Source organism: Hibiscus syriacus, unplaced genomic scaffold (genome assembly GCF_006381635.1).
Source record: "Hibiscus syriacus cultivar Baekdansim isolate YM2019G1 unplaced genomic scaffold, ASM638163v2 tig00012476_pilon, whole genome shotgun sequence".
NCBI classification, from domain to species: domain Eukaryota; kingdom Viridiplantae; phylum Streptophyta; class Magnoliopsida; order Malvales; family Malvaceae; genus Hibiscus; species Hibiscus syriacus.
Genome location: NW_024062279.1, coordinates 92,157 through 99,541, shown reverse-complemented (window position 1 = coordinate 99,541; position 7,385 = coordinate 92,157). Strand labels below are relative to the sequence as shown.

The 7,385-nt window shown below is 32.9% G+C and overlaps 1 pseudogene; it reads left to right on the top strand.

Moving 5' to 3' along the window:
• The first annotated feature begins 731 nt into the window (after positions 1-731).
• LOC120205440 lies at positions 732-5,574 on the top strand (annotated as a pseudogene).
• Positions 5,575-7,385: the final 1,811 nt, after the last annotated feature.

Sequence of the window (7,385 nt, the reverse complement as noted above, 5' to 3'; positions counted from 1 at the left end):
TCTAGTGTAATTATATATTGCTCTAACTTTTTAAAACGATAAAATAATAAAAGAAAATTGATATTACAAATGTTAGACTTTATTTAAATATGTTAAAAATATCCTACAGACGTAATTATCTAAACTTACGACGAGAAGAGAAAATAACATTTTTATTAATCACTTAATCTATTTATTTACTTTATTTATTTAAAATAATTGATCGTTGTAGTCATCTTTTGCGTTAAACCATTGATTATGAAGGTGATTAAGGTTACCAATAATTTATAAAAGTTTGATTACTTCAATGCCATGCCGATTGTTAAAGTTAGATAATATAATTAAAGCGTCAAAGTCGCATAATATATTTAATAACCAATAATTTCATTCAAGTTAATCAATATAATATCGTCCGTAGTCGACAAAATACAACGTGGGTACCTTCTTTCATTTTGCCTCTCTCTTCCCTCCAACCAACGAATTATCAAATGCACCCGACCCCACAAACCCAACTCAATCTCCACCATTCATTTACAATACTTTTCTCTAACTAGTTATCATCAACGGTTGGTATTGGTTTCAGAACTTTGAACTATATTTTTCCTAAGAGGCATATTGTACAAATCTCTGTTGGCCGTCTTTTCGCTTTCGTCTCTTTCGCTGTCTGAACCTCAACACTTTGTATTTCTCTCTCTGCGTTCACTCATTTATTTCTCCATTTTTTAAAAAATTTAAATTAAAATATTTCGGTTTCTTTTTGGAAAAAACGAGAGAGAAGATTCTGCATTTCGTTGCGTTGAGTTCTTACGAATCAGATTCGCTGTTGGAGGTTTATAATCCATATAAGTGTTGTTATCAGTTTACGTGTTTGAGATTCAGAACTCGAGTTGAGGTGAGTTGGATTCTGACTCGGTTTTATATTATCTTTTAAAAGCTTTCAAGTTGAGCTGTCCAGTTAACTCTGTTTGGCTGGCCAAAAAAAAGAGGGAAAAAAAGGAAAATTATACGACTTGCATTTTAGTTTCTTTGAGTTTATTTTCTGTAAGTTTTAATTATTTCTGTTTTTTTACCTATTTGTTTTGATTTTGAATCTCAACGGCCGGTTCCTCTCGCTTACATTTCCTGTTTACTGATCCAAGCATCAGCTCCGGGTTTAATTTTTCTCTCTTTTTTGTTTCCCTTTTTCTCATTTTCAACAGATTTTTAGTGAGGCTAGGAGTTGAAACTGGAAGGTCTCTGGAACGAGAGTTTTCGGATCCAAATCAAATATTTAAGGGAAAGAGAATTATAATAGAAGTGAAACTCTTGAAATATTATATTATATAAACTAGACTCTTAGGTCATACCTTAAACTAATAGATTCTTGATTGTTAGTAGTATACCATGGCGACCGGAATCCTAAACTCAGTTTTAGTCTCCGATCATAGCTCAGTTGTTTCAATGAACTTATTTGTTGCGCTTCTTTGCGGTTGTATTGTGATCGGTCATTTACTAGAGGAAAACCGATGGATGAACGAGTCCATTACTGCCCTTGCCATTGTAAGTTGTACCTTTGCATATACATACATTCATACATGCATATTGTATTATTATTAAAGAGAAAAGGGCATTATTTTCATAATATTGATTTGTTTTAATGGCAGGGGGTGTGCACTGGAGTTGTAATTTGCTTACAACTGGAGGAAAAAGCTCCCATCTGTTAGTTTTCAGTGAAGACTTGTTCTTCATTTATTTGCTTCCACCGATTATTTTTAATGCGGGGTGAGTTATTGATGTTTAAAGTGCATTTAACTTATTCTTCCTTTTTCTTGTGGGGGGAAGGGGGGGGGGTTGGATGTGTGTTTTCGCTTTTAATTTACTTTAGGACCTTGTTCGAGATATAAAACTTAGTGACAAGTAAAAGTCATACTTTGCGAACAAAAAAATACGTCTAATGCGTTATTTTTCTTGAATTTAATAAAAATAGTGCATTGAATGCAATAAAATTGTAAATTAAGAATCATCAAACATGCTATAAATTGACAATGATTGATATTTTTCTTTTTACCAGATTCCAAGTGAAGAAGAAGCAATTTTTCCGCAACTTTATGACAATCATGTTGTTTGGTGCAGTTGGTACTTTAATATCGTTTAGCATCATATCTGTAGGTATGTTTAGTGTTTAGATGACTTCTATATTGTTTTCATATTATTAGTTAAAATTTGTAAACGATGCACCAATTTTATAAGTTCTATATAAGTGTGCTATAAATTGGTCCGACTCTTCATTACCCTTGTTTTACACCAATGTCCAACACAATCCACAGGGTATGGGGATATGACCGTTGAAATACATCGAAAAACTTGAATAATATTGACCTAACCCTTACATGATTTGACACTAACCTAAATACGAGGACCATAGAGTATGATCGTACTTTGTTTTGAGCTGTATAAACATGCACACAAGCACACATACTAAATTACTAATATATTGGCGTTATCTCATCAAGTAGGGTATTATTTCTATGGTTAAAAAAATACCAACTACTTATCACTAATTTTTATCCTAATATCTTTTTTTTGTTTTCTTTAATGGTGGCCTAGGTGCCATTGAGATTTTCAAGAAAATGAATATTGGGGATCTACAGATAGGGGATTATCTTGGTAACTTTCATGCCGCTATCTCTTTTTTCCTATATATTTTTTGTATTTTATGTTTCAGTCTTTACTAATTTTCCTCACTATCTGAACTGCAGCAATTGGGGCAATATTTTCTGCCACAGATTCTGTTTGCACTTTGCAAGTATGTATGTCATAGATCTAGATTACGGTTACAATCGTTAAACAGAAACTTGGTCGGTTGATTTATACTCTGCTTGTTTGTTCAGGTTCTTAATCAAGATGAAACACCTTTATTGTACAGTCTGGTTTTCGGGGAGGGAGTTGTTAATGATGCCACATCAGTGGTTCTGTTCAATGCAATCCAAAGCTTTGATCTTTCTCATATCAACACTTCCACTGCTTTGCAATTTGTTGGAAATTTCTTGTATTTGTTCATCTCAAGTACTTTGCTGGGAGTTTTGGTGAGGCTTTCTTTCTATTCCCAGTTTTTGAGGATATCCTTGATAATGGTTTGGTATTCCTTATGATCATTTTTGTTTATTTTCTACAGACTGGACTGCTTAGTGCTTTCATCATTAAAAAGTTGTATTTTGGAAGGTTTGTATATTAGTCCAACATAAATAATTTTACCCCATTTAGCTTGCTGATGATAAACTGAATTATCTAGTAATTTCATGGTGTAAAAAAGTGTGGAATAGTTAACATTCACAACCATAGTCTATATTACTTGAACTTGGGTGTGAGTGTCGGATGTGGATATTTGTCCAACACGGGAATATTCAATTTCTTCCAAGTTTTTCCATGTATTTGGAGGAATTCTGGAAGTTCATATCTCCATACCCATGTTAGGATATGCATCCGACCAGTGCTTCAAAAAAGAATAAAAAGATGAAGAGTTGAAGTAATATAGATTGTAATTTGGTTGAACATTCTTGGATTATATATCTGCCTAAGTTGCAAGAACTTGTTATACTGTTAATCTAATTAGTTAAATATACTGGTAAATGCGTGCTGTTGTTCTTTCAAATAATAGCATCATCTTGAATAGTGACCTCACATCTTTTCTCTTCTTGCAAAAAACAGGCATTCAACTGATCGAGAGGTTGCTCTTATGATTCTCATGGCTTATCTCTCATATATGCTTGCCGAAGTAAGGTTTCTTAGACCTTGCGGGACACCTCGTCAATGACAGTTTTTTTTCCCTTCCTATCAAGAGAAAAGGCAATCTAATCTAATGACAATGTTTGAACTATTAACTTGCAGCTTTTCTATTTAAGTGGGATTCTTACCGTATTTTTTTGTGGGATTGTTATGTCTCACTATACGTGGCATAATGTTACGGAAAGCTCACGAGTGACAACGAAGTATGTTCAGTCTCCAATATATATTATTTTGAACTGTAGCCAACATTTCATGTTATTGTATCTCATCGCCCCCAATTATTATTGTAGGCATGCTTTTGCCACTCTGTCATTTGTTGCCGAGATCTTTATCTTCCTCTATGTTGGAATGGATGCTCTGGACATTGAGAAGTGGAGAGCCATTAGTGATACGTGAGGCCAATAATATTGATTCACCGTTTTTAGATCTTACCAATGACTTAAAAGTTCAGTTTTGGCTATTACAAGTTAACATTACTCTTTTTTTCTCAGCCCTGGAAAATCGGTTGAGGTGAGTTCGATTCTGTTGGGTTTGATTCTTCTTGGAAGAGCAGCCTTTGTTTTCCCCTTGTCCTTCATATCCAACTTGACGAAGAAAGCTCCGTATGAGAAAATTGGTTTCAAACAGCAGGTATGAGTTTCAAACCATTCTGACTGGTAGGCCCGAGTTTGATAAATTGATACCTCTTTGAACATCTATTTTTCAGGTTACCATTTGGTGGGCGGGTCTTATGCGCGGTGCTGTCTCGATCGCACTTGCTTATAACCAGGTATGAAGATTTTAATTTAAGCTTATTCAGGCCATGGTTTGCATATTGGTTAATTCAATATGCCAAGTCGAGATAATTTGCAGATGAAAATGTACAAAACTAGTGTAGAATTGCAAGCTCGACTCTCTTTTATGCTATGATGACGAGTTTAATATTCAATTTTTTTGCAGTTTACCAGTTTAGGCCATACACAAGTGCGAGGGAATGCGATGATGATAACCAGCACAATCACGGTTGTTCTTTTCAGCACAGTGGTAAGACATAAGCCATGCCTTTAATTATTCGACGAAGCTTGATTATGGCCTCTTATCTTTATTGTCATTTTTTTCAATCTTTTCCCGACTTAACTGTTTCCAAATTGCGGCAAAGGGTGAACGATATGCTCGTTAAGTTATCATTTATTTGGTAAACGAGCTAGTTCCCCTATTCAAGTTAAGTCATTTGATTTTATATAGATTTTTGGGCTTTAAATTTCGAGTTGAGCACACGCTTCTTGCAGCATAGGCTCATAGCAGTCGTAATTGAACTGATTCCACCTCGCTTTTTTCCTTGTATGTAATTACTTTGGTTGAAACTATGCAGGTTTTTGGGTTGCTGACTAAACCATTAATTAAAATCTTGCTTCCTTCCCCAAAACATCTCACCAGAATGCTTTCATCTGAACCATCTACTCCTGAATCATTCATCGTGCCACTTCTGGACAACGGGCAAGAATCCGAAGCCAACCAAGGAAACCGAAGCGTAGTCCGACCAAGTAGCTTAAGAATGCTCCTGACCACACCTTCCCACACCGTGCACTATTATTGGAGAAAATTCGATGACGCCTTCATGCGACCTGTATTCGGCGGAAGGGGTTTCGTTCCTGGATCACCCACTGAACAAAATGGCCATCAACGGCAATGAAAAAAGGAACTCGAAGTCGATATATAACAGGTTACTAAAACACTACCATTTTTATATGAAACCAGCTCAAGGGCCGGACTTTAGTGTGGAGTTTGTGTTACAAATCAAGAGTTTTGCAGATTGATTATAACAGCAGTTTTGTCCAGCACCAGCTGTTTAATTTTTGGTTGTATTCCTGTATTTGTTTTCGTGTCAAAGTGTCAATAGTGAGATTGTGTTCTCGACTTAATGTTTGGTTTATTTATCGTTATTTTTCAAATAATTTGTATATATAACACAGGTTATTAATCACAGCCTTTACTTAAAACTGATGGTACCAATGAAATCAATGAATTTGGGACCTGCCAATAGTGGTAGAAAGCAGCGTTACACTATTTTGAAAAGGTTAGTAGATATTGGGAGGTAAATAGAAGGATCATATATTAAATTTTTAGCTCAAACTTGTATATCTTATTATTAAGATAATTTATAATTAATTTGGTGTCGAATATGGGTGTTGTTCGGGTATTCATTAGTGATGGATCTAGAAATGTTTTTCAGGATGGATACATAAATAAAATTTTAAGGTGTTTATGATCAATAAAATAAATCATTATTTGAATAAAATTTATATTTTAGAGTGGGCATGTGCTCACCCTCGCGCCTTAGTGAATTTGTCACTGATACTCATGAGCTCATCATTCTTTAAGTATAATCAACTCTTAAACTCTTTAAAATAAATTTTCAGTAACATCTAAAATAAATTATAGACATAATCTGAGTATTTATTTTTAATTAAACTAAAATATATAATAAAAAATATTTTAGTTAAGTATTATAAGTGAGATGATAATAATTTAGTAATCTTATTTTTTTTACTCAAGTAATAATTTTTAATTCTTTTGTTACAAAATAAACATTATATGAAAAATACAGAAATATCCCTATGATAATATTAAATTTTATTTAAAAGGGGATGTTTTAGTACTTTGCCACAATTGTCCTTCAATTGATTCTGTTTGCCACAATTACCCTTCTTACTCTTAAACAGATTAGCTTTCGTCACAATTGCCCTAAATTAATTAGCTTATTACTGAAATTACCCTCCGTTGTTTCCTTTCATTCGCCTTTATTTTCTAAATTACCACTGCATTTGCTTTTATTTTCTAAATTACCCCTTTCATGCATGAATTTTAAGATATAAAATGTGATTATTATACAAAATATATTTATCGGATTTTATGGTGAAATGTGAATTCAGAGAAAATAAAACTAAAGATTAGTTCAGGAACATATATACATGTAGAAGATAAAGACCAATTTCACCATGGTATTTAATATTGTATTTACCTTAAATCGATATTAAATAGTATTAAGTTTTATTTTAATTTAAATTTTTTTGTGTGTAGGTCCAATTTGATCCAAATGTTTATAAAATAACGATAAACTCATGATGGTGTATCAAAATAGATCAGTACCAATATGTATCGGTACTAAAGAATAAATAATATGTCTACCAATGTAGTATCAATTAACTTGTATGAGACAATTAAATCCTAAACATTGATCTCATTTGATATTTTTTGTATTTTTAAAATTTATTTGATGATATATATTCAGAGACTATAATTGTCATCCTAATAACGTCGTCTTTGAGGTTCAAAATTATAAATAAGAGGATATTGTACACTCACACTTATATCATTCGAATCCTACTACCGTCACTCTTGATGGGTAATCTGTAAATTCCTATGTAAATCTCAATTGAGTCTTAGGTATGCCCTAACCCTGATTTGAGAAGCCACCACTCACCTAAACTTTTTATAACAAAAAAGAAAACCTACATCCTTTTATATGTTACAACATCTACGATGCCAACCGAAATTCAATTAACTTATTTAAGATATTATTTAATAATAAATAAATATTTCATTTTTAAGTTTACCTTTTAGCATAGTTTTCAACTTTATAGTAGTATGTATTAAATAAA